General features: G+C 36.9%; 1 pseudogene; it reads right to left on the bottom strand.

Moving 5' to 3' along the window:
- The window catches only part of LOC114305494 (2-alkenal reductase (NADP(+)-dependent)-like), a 47,669-nt pseudogene extending 46,146 nt beyond the window's left edge, over positions 1-1,523 (bottom strand).
- Positions 1,524-13,638: the final 12,115 nt, after the last annotated feature.

Below are 13,638 nucleotides of genomic sequence, written 5' to 3'. Positions count from 1 at the left end.
TGATAAGCAGTATATCACTACTGTGTTATCAAAGAAATCATTAAACAGTATATTACTATTATTTAAGAAATTAAACAGTATATGACTACTATTTAATTTCCCAAAAAAAATATTCGTTTGTCTAACACAGAAATAAATAAAAATAGAAATCTACTTTAAGATTGTTATACCCAACGGTGTGTGTGTAAATTAAATATATAATTAAAATAAACAACAAAGATATAAATGAATAATTTAGAAAATAATTTAATAAATTAAATTCTGAATTAAATGCTTACAGAAATTTTAAGTCGAGGCTTAAATAAACAACAAAATGAAATAATTCAGAAAATAATTATATAAATTAAATTCTGAATTAAATGCTTACAGAAATTTTAAGTCGAGGCTTGTGTTGGACACAATCTCCTTAAAGTAGATTTCGCCCTTGCTCCGGTGCTTCGAGTTTTAACCGGCATCTACTTCCCAGGATGCAACGACTAACACTTGAATTTACTGCAAATTCAAGTCTGGCGAACCAAAACCCTGTTGTGACTATTTCTTTTTCTTCTTAAAATAAAATGCAGAACAGATGGAATAATAGGAAGACGAAAAGAGGAAGAAGGAAGAAAAAAGCTCTCCAAAAATTCGATGGAAATGAATGCTGGATGGCCAACTATTTATAGCAGGAATGGTGGCTATTCGAACAGGTGCCAACAGATAGGCAACTGTTCGGACAGATTCAATAATAGTTTGGACAGATACAGTTTGAATTCAACAGGTGTGAACCTGTTTTGAACCATTTGAACCTGTTTGGGTAAAGGAAAAATCTAGACCAATTTATTTTAATTAAAAATAAATAAATAAATTACAAGCCCAACCCAATCTCACACCACGCACCCGGGCCCAAGCCAGTCCGCCTGACCGACCGAACAGACGGTGGTGCATGCGTGTGGTTTTTGTTTTGGGTCTAATGGGTCGAGCCCACTTTATCCATAACCTCACCCTTCCACAAACTTAGGTACCCCTTGGGGTCCATCCCAAGTATCCCAAGCTAGAGTATATAAACCTATTCAAATCCTTAAGCTTTTCCAATGTGGGACAAGCACATTTCACAAATGTGTAGGAAACACACCTAAAGCCATATCTACAAACCCGAAAATGTGCGTTGAATTCTCATTCATCCGGAAATGCTTTTGAGCAACCAAATACGCGATGTTATTCACTATGCGGCATTAAACATGAACCCAATGAGAAACGTTAAAAATAATGCTTGGGTCCCACCTTAATTAATGCTCAAAGTTAGCAAAAAATAAGATTTTTCTAAAGCCATTTTCCAACACATAATAGCCTAATAACTTTGCAAACTGCCCAACAAGCTGACCAACAGCTTCAGAGGCAACTGAAACGAAAACATACTCTCCTTGCTTTGGAGAGCATAGCTCATAAAAACCAGCATAGGCCGTCATATCAGCCATGCCTACAAAATGCAAATTCAAAGAAATAATTGAGCATCCCAAAAAAAAAAAAAAAAAAAAAAACAAACAAACAAACAAAGAATTTGATAAAAACACGAGTTCTGCATATCTTATAGATGGAAGCATGATAACTAAGGCTTTGAAAATTCCAAGCAATATATGCCCTCTGATGGATTGAATTACTAACTGAACTATAACAAAATGCTTGCCTTCTATAAAATTTTAGCAATAAACTTCATCAATTGTCAAAGTGAGAATACAAAGCCATAGATCTAGAAGGGACAATGAAAAATTTCACATACTAAATTCACCTTATCCTAAAATCAAGTAAAAATTTATCTACCTTACAACAACTACCTGAAAATGTCAAATGAAAGGTGGTGCACAGGACTTTGAACAAGTGATGTGATTCTACTTCACCAAACCAACATAATGTCCACAAATGGTCAGAAGGATTAAAGTTACTTCGTCAGTTTGCAAGTTTAGCATAGTGAAGGAAAAAAGAAAAAAAGAAAGTTTTGGATAGAAATTAGTTGTAAACTAATGCTAGTATGCATGAAAAAAATGCTATATCTATCAATTGCATTGCATAATAATATTAATGAATATATTGAGTTGGTATATTCAGTCTAATTAGTGGAAACTGCTAGCCCAAAAATAAAGGAATAAGCTATTCATTAAATTAAAATATAGTAAAAGAAAATGTACTTATCAAAAAAAAAAAAAGTAGTAAAAGAAAATAGAGTTTCGTGCAAACATCTGTAATCTTTTGTGTGTGTGTGTGTGTATGTGTGTGTGTGTGTGTGAGAGAGAGAGAGAGAGAGAGAGAGACTTCCAATGCTACATCCCCAATTTTATTCTTCAGACACCAACAGGATCCATAAATTTAGCATGTCTAGTTACAAGTTACCTAATATTCAATATTGGACCTAAAGAAGCTTCTCAAAGACCCCATATATTGGAACAAAGGCTAGTGCAATTAATGACCCATGATGCCATTATAGAGATGCAAAATGACAGAGAGAAAATTTCAGCAAATATGAGAGAGAGCACATATTATCACTTCATAATTCCAAACTAATGCTAGTAAAAGATACTGGGAGCTTATTCTGTTCAAATGTCAAGCAGTTAGTTCTCAGAATGAACGTTCTCATAATATTAATCCCCAACACAAATGATCCTTGATAATCTCATTGAGTATAATTGTTGACCTTCTTAAAGTTAGACAAAAATAAGTGAAACAGAGAAAACTTCTTTCAGCCTCATGTCCTGCTAACCACATCAAGCTGTGATGTTGCACAAAGATAAAATGATTCTTGTAACTAAAAAATATAAGAGAACTTATTATTGCCTATGTTACAAAAAAAATCTTCAAAATAAATCAAATACCCGTGTCAGACACCCGACACTTTGACAAGGGTATGGGATATGTATCAGTTACTTTTCAATGGACACTTCTTATATGATAGTATATAACACTATTATTACATATACATATTGTTGTATAATTGCTAGAAATGTCTTTTTGACGTTGTAAGTTAAATATAGTACCATTTTATCTCACATACTTGATTAAAAATATAAAAATAAGACATTTTTTGCCGAGTCTGCGTACCTTTAAATTTATGGTTTAACGAGTCTGACCTATAGATACATACCTGCACCTAACACTCATATCCAGTCTATGTAATATAGCTTATTGCACTTGCAATAATTGAAGCAAACAAATTAAACAAACTTACAAAGGATTCCTGTATAATAAGAAAGAGGCCCATTTGTATTTTGAATTTAAATACGCTCTCTAGTGCTTTAATGATAATATACTCTTCCCATCCAGGCATTCCCCAAACCAAGTCACCTTTCTTAAAGTTTGGATGTCCAGAATACAAAACTCTAGCCACTCCATATCCGGTTATAGGCTACAAAACAGCAGCAGGAAAAGTCACTAGCAATAAAAAAAGAAAAAGAAAAGTCACTCATGCAAACTTATGATTTCTCAAAAGACCACAAAAAATCCTAAATATTGTAGCTAACAAAACATAAACAATCACTCTATGGAAAGAAATAAAATAGACCTTTTGAGTCCCTAAATTCTGGAGATTTCGATGGAACAAAATAAATAGTACAGGAAAATTTGAGTGGATGGGTTTATTTAATTGGAATTTAAGGGTCATATGCATGTGCAATGTGCACTAACTAAAAGGATAAGAGGAAGGCCAAGCATACAAGTTGAGGCAATGAAAAAGAACATAATTGTGCCTTGGATTTAACTAGGATACAACATTGGACAGACCCAATTGGTGAAGACAAACCCTTTTTATTTCCACTTGATTAGTCTTGACTCTTACTTAGCTCGGTTTGTCACTTGGGCATAACACCTTTTTATTTCCACTTTGCAGACTTGACTAGGTTGGCTAGGCACACCTTGCACTTTGCCCCTGGGTGGCTTTGCTCAATCAAGCCAACCAATTCCATATCAGTATCATGGCAGGCTACCGTGCACACAATATTTAACATAGTAAATTTAAGATAATGGGCAAATACCGATTTCTGGTGAACTCGCCTAGTGTCATGGCCGAATTTCGAAGGGATTACAACATTCCAGACGATGTCCACCTTTTCCTAGCCAAGCTAGACACCACACCAGGGGGCAAGCCAGGTTTTGTTCTGTTCTCCGTGGTGCCCATCGTAGAAGGGGGACGTCGGTTTCCAGTCCAACCACTTATCTGCGAGTTCCTTAGGCAAACCAAACTATGCCCCACCCAATTATCCACCAATACCTATAGAATTATCAATGGAGTAGCCAAGCTACATCGCCGCCTCGACCTCAACCTCGGATTGGCTGAGCTATTCCATTAGTACTCGCTTGACCAAAATGATGACGGTTGGGTCTACTACCTCAAAATAAGAAAGGGCCAAGAGAAAATCGTCAAGTGTACACCAGATAAAGACCTAAATGACAATGATTTTCTCTGGGTGTTTGAAAATTTTGAAGACCAGGAAGCCCAGATACCGGGTTACAACATCAACTGGAACAACGGGATAAATCGTTCTTGCTACTTTAACACCTGCCACACTAACCCTTGTGATTTTGTCCTTCTTGCAGATTTGAACTAACTTAAATCAAATTACGCCTAAGCGAATCAAGCCGCACTCCAAGCCGCATTACGTTACCGACATCGAGATTGGGCTGAACTGCTTAATGTCAGCCGATCTACTGCTACAGTGATAGGAGAAAGACTAAGGTTCCGTTTGGTAGAGTTTTGTAAATATGATTTGAGAGTATGAGTTGTATTTTGAGTTTGTGAGTTGTGGAATTATGATTTGAGTGTAGAAAATTTGTTTGGTTATGGTTTTTGAATAAAATGTTGAATTGAGTGTGGAATTGAGTTTTAAAAGTTTGATTTGACATGTGAAGTAAGAAAACTTGTTTGATTATGAGTTTTGGAAAAAGTTTTCAAAACTTAATTCAAATTGTTGTAACTCAAAACAAAACACACTACTTTCACACTATTGAAAATTTGGATCAACACTCATAATTAAACTCTTTTTAAAATTCAATTAAAAAAATTTATTATTAACAGAAAATAACATTAATCAATTTTTTAATTGAAAATACTACAAAGGAAATAATTTTTTTTCAAAATAAATATTCAAAAAATTTAAATCATAAATATCTAAATAATTTAAATAATCTAAAAAATTTAATAAGTAAAAAATAAAACTAAATATTCAAAAAATTTAAATCGAAAAAATTTAAATAATTTAAATATTCAAAAAATTTAAATAATTTAAAATGTTAATATTTTAAATTTAAAAACAACTCTACACTCAAATCGTAACCAAATACATTAATATATATATATATATATATATTTACAAAATATTTTTATAAAGTAGAGTTTGAATTTATTTTTATAAAATATTTTAAAATTTTAAAAATTAAAATCATAATATTTTGAAATTAAAATATTTAAAAATATTTAAAAAAATAAAAAAATCGTAACATATTTAAATATTAAAATATTTAAAATCTTAACAAAATTAAAATATTGATTTGAATTGAGTTTTGAAAAGAGTTTTGAATTATGTGTTTGGTTATGAGTTTTGAAAAGTAATGATTATGTTTTGAATTGAGTTTTGAGAAATGAGTGTAGAATTATGATTTGAAAGCTCAAAACAAACAATACACTCAAATCAATGGGTGGAACTATAATTCCAACTGCTTACCAAATGGAGCCTAAAGTAACCAACTTCCTTTTGGAGTCCTTACCTGAGCCCAACCCCAACCTTCCCAAAATCAACCTAATCCCACTCATCGAAGAATAGGAGATGGCCAAAAGGAAAGCCGTCCGAACTCTGATCACTGAGCAAGCATCCACCTCAAATGTCAAGGTCCAGACCAAGCAACCTCCAACTAGCAGACTGTCGAGATCGTTGCCGCTCTGCCTTCCACTCGGGCTACCTCATCAAGGCCTAGCAAAAGGTCACACACTTCAGCTACCCAACTGCAGCGGCTGGTAGATGAGGAAGAGGCCGAGGTGCTTGAGACCAAGCTGCCAGCAACCTAACCTTTTCGAGGGGGCTGCCACTCCGGTCGTGATAGTTTATCTTCTCCTTCGGTATGGGCTCTAGCCGTGACCATTAAAGGCCGCGATGTGACCACAACTGACTTGGTTGCCGCTAAAAAAGACCACTTGCTGGCCTTTAGCCTATCCAAAAGCCTGTGCCTTCCAGTCGATATAGAAAAGCACGACCATTTGACTGAGCTAAAGGCGATTCGGTCTGCCACTAAGTCGATGGTCTTGGTAAAGTTTGAAACTTTAATATAACTGTTATTTTTATCATCTCTTGGTGCGGTTTAACTTATCACTTCATACGCTGTGCAGGCTGTTCAGAAAAGTCACATTGCTCACCAACGTGTTATTGAATTGCGAAAAATGACTAAGACAGCCATCGCCAAGGTGAATGCGAAAGATGCCGAGCTAAAGGCCCTAAAGGCTTCTTTGGCCGAGCTGAGTGCCTAGAAGAAGAAGCTGGCCAAGCAGGTCAGTGCAGTTGAGGTAGAGAAGTAAAAAGCCCTGGCCGAGAAAAAGAATCGGTATTTGCACAAACTTGTTAAGCTAGAGAAAAAAGAGAATGCTGAAATCAAGGAGCTACAGAAGAAGATGGAGGACGTGAAGGACCGGGGTTTCAAGGAGGGCGAAGAAACCTACGTCCATCATTGTGAAACGGCCAAAGACATCTTCTTCAAGTACGGCGGGAAGGCTGCGGTTGAAAAGCTCAACCGGGCGCATTACTTTGAAGTATTCCTGAATCCTCCTCCTCACTTCATACCGAGCTACATGATGGACTACGCGAATGTTGTCCAACAGATGTTTCTTCAGGAGATCCCCGATCTAGTTGATGCTCCTCCCACGAACACTGACCTCAACCTCCAAACTTCATTGCCCGCTCTAGTGGATTTGCCCAGCCAAATCGTGCCAAGCTTGATCGACGGATCGGCCGTGACCCATCTACCACAAGAGGGTGAGGCCGGGGCCGGATTACCAAGTGGTGAAGTCCGTGGTGACCTAGATGCTGAGCTTGATGACCTTTTTGCTTGACCAAGATGGAACTTTATATTTTGCTGCTATTGTTTTCTTTTTGTTCCTTTTCTTTGCTATGTAACCGGGCTATATGCCCCACATACTATAATCATCTTTCGATTAATGAAAACGTTCTATCTTTTTGCTCAGTTACTGCGTTGTTTCTTTTTGACTACATGCTTAGCCGAACTAACCAGCTTGGCTTTACCTGATCCTACCAACCTACTTTGGCCGAGATGCTCATCTCGGCTAAAGAATAAAAAAAAGTTGTGTTGGTCAAACCTGTTTACCTTTTTTGGCCAAGATACTCATCTCGGCTAAAGAATCAAAAAAAAAAAAAAAATCGTATTGGTCAAACCTACCAATCTTCTTTAGCCTAGATCCTCATCTCGGCTAAAGAGTGAAAAAATTTATGTTGGTTAAACCTGCTAACCTTCTTTAGACTAGATCCTTATCTCGGCTAAAGAGTGCAAAAAGTTGTGTTGGTCAAATCTGCCAATCTTCTTAGACCTAGATCCTTATCTCAACTAAAGAGTGTAAAAGGTTGTGTTGGTCAAACCTGCCAACCTTTTTTAGCCTAGATCCTTATCTCGGCTGAAAAATGACAAAAGTTGTATTGGTCAATCCTGCCAACCTTCTTTAGCCTAAATCCTCATCTCAGCTAAAGAGTGCAAAAAGTTGTGTTGGTCAAACTTGCCAACCTTCTTTACCCTAGATCGTTATATCGGCTGAAGAGTGCCAAAAGTTGTGTTGGTTAAACCTGCCAACAGTCGTTGCCCCCCAATTGGGTAAAAAGTCTGAATAATTTGTTTACAAACATAATAAGTACCAAAAGAAATTGTAGGCGAAAAAAATGTTTACTTGTTTTATTGAATGTGTAAAGAACATTACAAGTATAAAAAAAAAATAAAAAATAAAAAATAAAATAAAATACTTTGAGATTGGTTGTGTTCCATGGCCTTGGGATAGGTCGGCCGTCCACATTTTCGAGGTGGTATGTTCATTTTCCTGCTAAACCCTTCACTCTGTACGACCCCTCCCAGTTGGGTCCTAATTTGCCATCCCCTGGTACCAAAGTGTTTCCCATTACTCTACGTAGTATCCAGTGTCCAATCTTGAATTGCCTTGGATGCACCGCCTTGTTGTATTTTCTAGACAATTCGTGTTGATACAAGGCGATGTAGACCAATGCCCTTTCTCTTCTTTCTTCGGCAAGATCTAACTCCAAGGCTATAGCCTTTTTATTCAAATCAGGATCAAAATTTTTGCTTCTAATAATGGGGAGGCCAACTTCCAGGGGGATCACTGCTTTCATGCCATAAGCCAAGGAAAAAAGCGTTTCGCCAGTCGACCGTCTAGATGTAGTTCGATATGCCCATTATATCCTTTTTCCCTTTCACTTTTTCTAGCCTTTTCTTCAAACCATCTAAGACTACTTTGTTGGTGGCTTCGGCCTAGCCGTTGGCTTAAGGGTAGGCCAGCGTGGAGTTGTAGAATTCGATTTTATGCTCTTCACAAAACTCCCTGAAGATTCTTCTATCAAATTGAGCGTCGTTGTCGAATATCAAGGCCTTGAGAATTTCAAACCGGGTTATGATGTTCTGCCATACAAACTTCTTCACATCATTTTCTTTGATGGATGCAAGCGCCTCAGCCCTCACCCATTTTGTGAAGTAGTTCATTGCCCCAATAAAGATAAGAGCTCTCTAGCTAGTTGGTGGATTTGATGCGCGAACTTCTGACATTTCTCGCATTTCTTGACATATTTTTTTTTTTGCTTCTGTTTCCATGTATGGCCACCAATACCCCTGAGGAATAGCTCAATAAGCCAAAGATCTTCCTCCTTGGTGACTTCCACAAATGCCCTCGTGGATTTCGAACAAGAATGCTTCGACCTTGCTAGGATGGACACACTTCAAGTTCGGTCCTGTGAAGGACTTTTTGTACAACGCAAGCGATGGGTAGAGCCAAAATTGCTATGACTTCACCCTAATCTTGTTGGCTTTCTTTTTTTCTTTTAGCAAAATACCATCTTTTAAGAACACCACAATGGGGTCCATCTAGGAGGGGCCTAACTTGGCGTAGCATACCTCGAGCGCTTCAAGTTTCTCAATGTTCGGTCTTGGTAGGAAGTCCACTAGCAATGGGTGTGGGATAGATGTATCCACCATCGATGCAAAATCGGCCAGTTCATCCGCCTTGCTATTTTCTTCTCGGCTGATGTACTCTATCCTTATCACTTTGAACTTCGTGATCTCCTTTATGACCAACTCTTGGCACTTGGCCATTCTATCATCCTTCGCTTCATAATTGCCCAAAATTTGGTTGACTACTAGTTGGGAGTCGCTATACACCATCAGCTCGGTGGCCTTCATTTGGTAAGCTGACTTCAAACCAGCTAACAATGCTTCATACTCCGCCTTGTTATTGGATACTGGAAAACCGAAGTTGACAGCCTGTTCAATGGTCAAGCCATCTGGTGAGATGAGGACTATCCCAAGTCTAGCCCCGTGCCTATTGGACGCTCCATCCACAAAGAGTTTTCACATCTCTCCTACAAACAACTTCCAGCAAGTAGAGGGATCTGAGGACGCTTTAGGATCAGGGACGTTGACGACGCCTTCTTTTTGGCTTTTGTCTGTCATTAGGATTTGATCCTTACTACCTAGCTGTCCCAGCACCTCTCTTTCAGGCGCGTCCTTGCTTGTAGTAGTGCAACTTGCCCCTTCCCTCCTACTGTAAGGTGTAGACACCCTATTTTGACCGGTCTTAAGACTTAGGCGCTTTCTTTTAACCATCCCATGATATAAATTGGAATATGCCATTTTATAAATTGGAATATGTCATTAGGATTTGACCGGTCATTAGGATTTGATCCTTACTACCTAGCTGTCCCAGCACCTCTCTTTCAGGTGCGTCATTGCTTGTAGTAGTGCAGCTTGCCTCTTCCCTCCTACTGTAAGATGTATACGCCCCATTTTGACCGGCCTTAAGACTTAGGCGCTTTCTTTTGACCATCCCATGATATAAATTGGAATATGCCATTTTATGAATATCTTAGCAGAAAAATCAGATTGAAGCTTTAATCCCATATCTTACCCATTTTGGCCAAATTATTTTATATCACTAATATTTTATTAATTTGTAGTATTTTGTAATTTTATATATTTTTATATAATTTGATGTGTGTATATATATTTTGAAGTGGTGTATTTTAGAAATAGAAAATAATAAAAACAAAACACAAAAAAAAAAGAAAAAAATAACAAAAAACAAAAAAGAAGAAGAAAGAGAGTGGATTCAATTTATATATACATGTATAGGTTTATATATTAAAATATAGATAGAATATATTATGATGGAGTCCGGATTCTCGGCCGCCCTACCCGGCAGCCCCCAAAACGACGTCGTTTTGGGGGCAAATTTTCAAAAAAAAAAAAAAACGCAGAGGAAGAGAGGGAGGAAGGAGAGGACGAGGGAGGAAGGAGGAGGGAGGAGGAGGAAGGAAAGGAGGGGGCCATAACCAGTGGGGGAGGAGGAGGAGGAGGCGGAGGCGGAGGCGACGGCGGTGCAGCTGCTGCGACGAGCTGGATCGGGCGACGATCGGACGGCTGCGACGGCCGGCGGCGAGGCGATGAGCTGCGATGGCGAGCTCGCAGCCTCCTCCCTCCTCCTTCCTCCCTCTTCTCCCTCTCCCCTCCCCTCTGGTTTCTGTTCGAAGAGAGAGAAAGCAAGAACGAAGAAGAAGAAAAGAAAAAAAAACAAAACAAAACAAAAAATCCCCAAAACGACATCGTTTTGGGGGGCTGCCGGGTAGGGCGGCCGAGGATCCAGATTCATTATGATGAGGTTTTGGGTGGGAAAAATGATAAATTATTTTAAGAGATAGTGCGTGGTTCATGCGAATGGTCTCGTGGGTGATAAGAAAAGAGGGAGTGGCCTCGTGGGTGAAAAAAAAGCGAAGGAGAGGACAAAGCATCTTTGCTTTGAGCTTAAAAAAAAAAAAGATACACGTGCATGGGCTCTCTCTGGCTCTGCTGGTTGATTTTAAAAATAAAAAATAAAAAGAACAAGAGTGGGGACAAAGCATATTAGGTGTGTTTGATTGGGGGATAAAGGGGGGACTATTCACTATTTGGACTTCATGTCCGGCTTCTCTCCTTATCCGTCGTTTGATTTTTTTTTTAGTCCGGCGGACTCCATATCCGGCCGGACTCCATGTCTCCCATATGGGGGACTATCCTGTCCTGGGGGGTGGGATTGTTTTGGGGGACTAATTACTGTTTCGATTAGATGCGAAAATGACAATTTTGACCCTCTACTATTTAATTATGTATTATATTTAATAAAATTTAATAAAATTTAAATGTCTCAATTTAAAAATAAAATAATTTTATTTAACTTTTTATTAATGTTTTATTTATTTAATTTTTTAAAATAATTTTTTATAGATATTTTATTGATGTTTTATTTTAAAATTTTGTTTATGTTTTATTTAATTTCATTATTTAAATTTAATAGATGTTTTAATAGATGTTTTATTTAAACAATTAAATGTTTAATTTCAACAATAAATAGTTTCATTTATTTAAATTATGTTTTATTTAAACATTTAAACATTTGTATATCAACATGTTTATTAAATTATTTCAACATCCGTATATCAACATGTATATTTATTTAACGTCTATTAAATTATGTTTTAATACGTCAACATTTGATTACATCTACATTTGTTAATTGTTAATTACATCAACATTTGTTAATTGTTTAAACATAATCTGTACATCAAAATAATTTCAATGTTAATTGTTTAAATAAAAATTTAAACATTTAACCATTAGTATGTTTAATTTCAACAATAAATTTTTATTTGTTTAAATAAAAATAATCTGTACCAGTCAATTTTTTTTATCAATATTAGTATGTTTAAATATCTTTAAACAAAATTTAACCATTAGTATGTTTAATGTTTACTAAAAATAATTAAAATATTAAAGATATGTTTAACATTGCTATTACTTAGTAAACAATTGAAAAAGGGTAAAATAGTCTTTTGTTCATTTATCCTATCCAGTCCGTCCAACCAAATGTTGGATTCAATGAAAATAGTCCTATCCAGACATCAAATCCCATGAAAAAACAAACACAGGACACATATCCAATCCGACCAAATAGTCCGGGGGATTCACAGTCCCAGGACTCAAGTCCGATGGATTTTAATCCCCCATTTTCCAATCCGTCCAATCAAACACACCCATTATGTATGTAACTCAAAAGGGTCAGCTGTGCTTTACTTATGGTGATGAATCATTATTTGTCAAGGGCCCAATGCACATGGGCACTGGATTCTGAAGAAAAAAAAGAAAAAAAAGAAAACAAGAGTGGAGAGATATTATTTTTTAGGGTTTGAGTAAGGAATCTGTAAAATTCGTAATCTGATTCAGTCCAGTTTAATTCGATAGGCTTGGATTGGTTTTTTGAATCCGTGGTTTGGTTTCGGATTGAAGAATTAAAAATTCACAGTCCACGGATTGGTTCCGGATTGAACCTCACGATTCCAGATTGGAATCGATCCGGACCATATACAAATAATCTATATTTTTATTATACATCCTCCCCCATAGTATCTTCTCTTATTCTATATAAAACCTAAACTCAAACCTAAACCTGTATAATATCTTCTTTTATTACTTTTGTTTGTTAGTTTTTACTTTTAATTTATAATGGTCTAAATTCTTATGGTAAAACAAGTTTTCTTATGATCGTTTAAATTCTAGAACAGTATATCGCTATTATAAAAAAACATAGCGCTATGTTTATGTTTTTATGAAATTAAAGTATTATATATATTTTTTTTTGTTATTTAATTATGTGAATCTGTGGTTCTAAACCGATCCAATCCGTGTTTAAATGGATTGGTTCGGATTGGTTCCATGATTTAAACGGATTGGATTTGTTCTAATTTTTCAGGAACCGTAGATAGCGGATTGGTCCTGATTTTACCCAAATCCGGTCCAATCTGGACCATGCTCACCCCTATTATTTTTTAGAGAGAAAAGGGAGTAGAGAGAGAAAGAAGGGATAAAAAAAGGCATCTTCCATATTCATTGCCGGGGTCCTGATCTCTGGTGGAGGTTCTTCACATGTGAATTGACAAACGGATTCAGGCTCTTCTAATCTCAGCCTCAACGACAAAATCCAATTCGATACTTCTTCTCGCATCTGCAACTCTGTTTGGACTGCTCAAGATTATATCCTCAGATATGCACAAACAAGACCAAGCTTGTGGAGCTTTGTTCTCTCCGCGCCAAACACAAATACATACATAGCAATTGGATTTTCTCCCAATGGAAAGATGGTAGGTTCGAGTGCTCTCTCGGGGCATGGACAGACAGCATTTTTGAGCTGAGAAGGGACTCACACACAGAACACACAGCACTCTCGGATCACACACAGATACACAAGATCTCTCTCTCGGTTGGAGTTTGAAGAATAAAAAGGATATAGACATCAACACTCTCTGGCTATAAGACATACATAGATAGGGAATGTCCTCATGGCCGACTCCTCACTAGTGACCAACTCAACCACTC

This window comes from Camellia sinensis, chromosome 6 (genome assembly GCF_055761805.1).
Source record: "Camellia sinensis isolate YWXY chromosome 6, ASM5576180v1, whole genome shotgun sequence".
Classification (NCBI taxonomy): domain Eukaryota; kingdom Viridiplantae; phylum Streptophyta; class Magnoliopsida; order Ericales; family Theaceae; genus Camellia; species Camellia sinensis.
The sequence above is the reverse complement of the archived record's forward strand: the minus strand, read 5'-3'. Positions and strand labels throughout refer to the sequence as shown.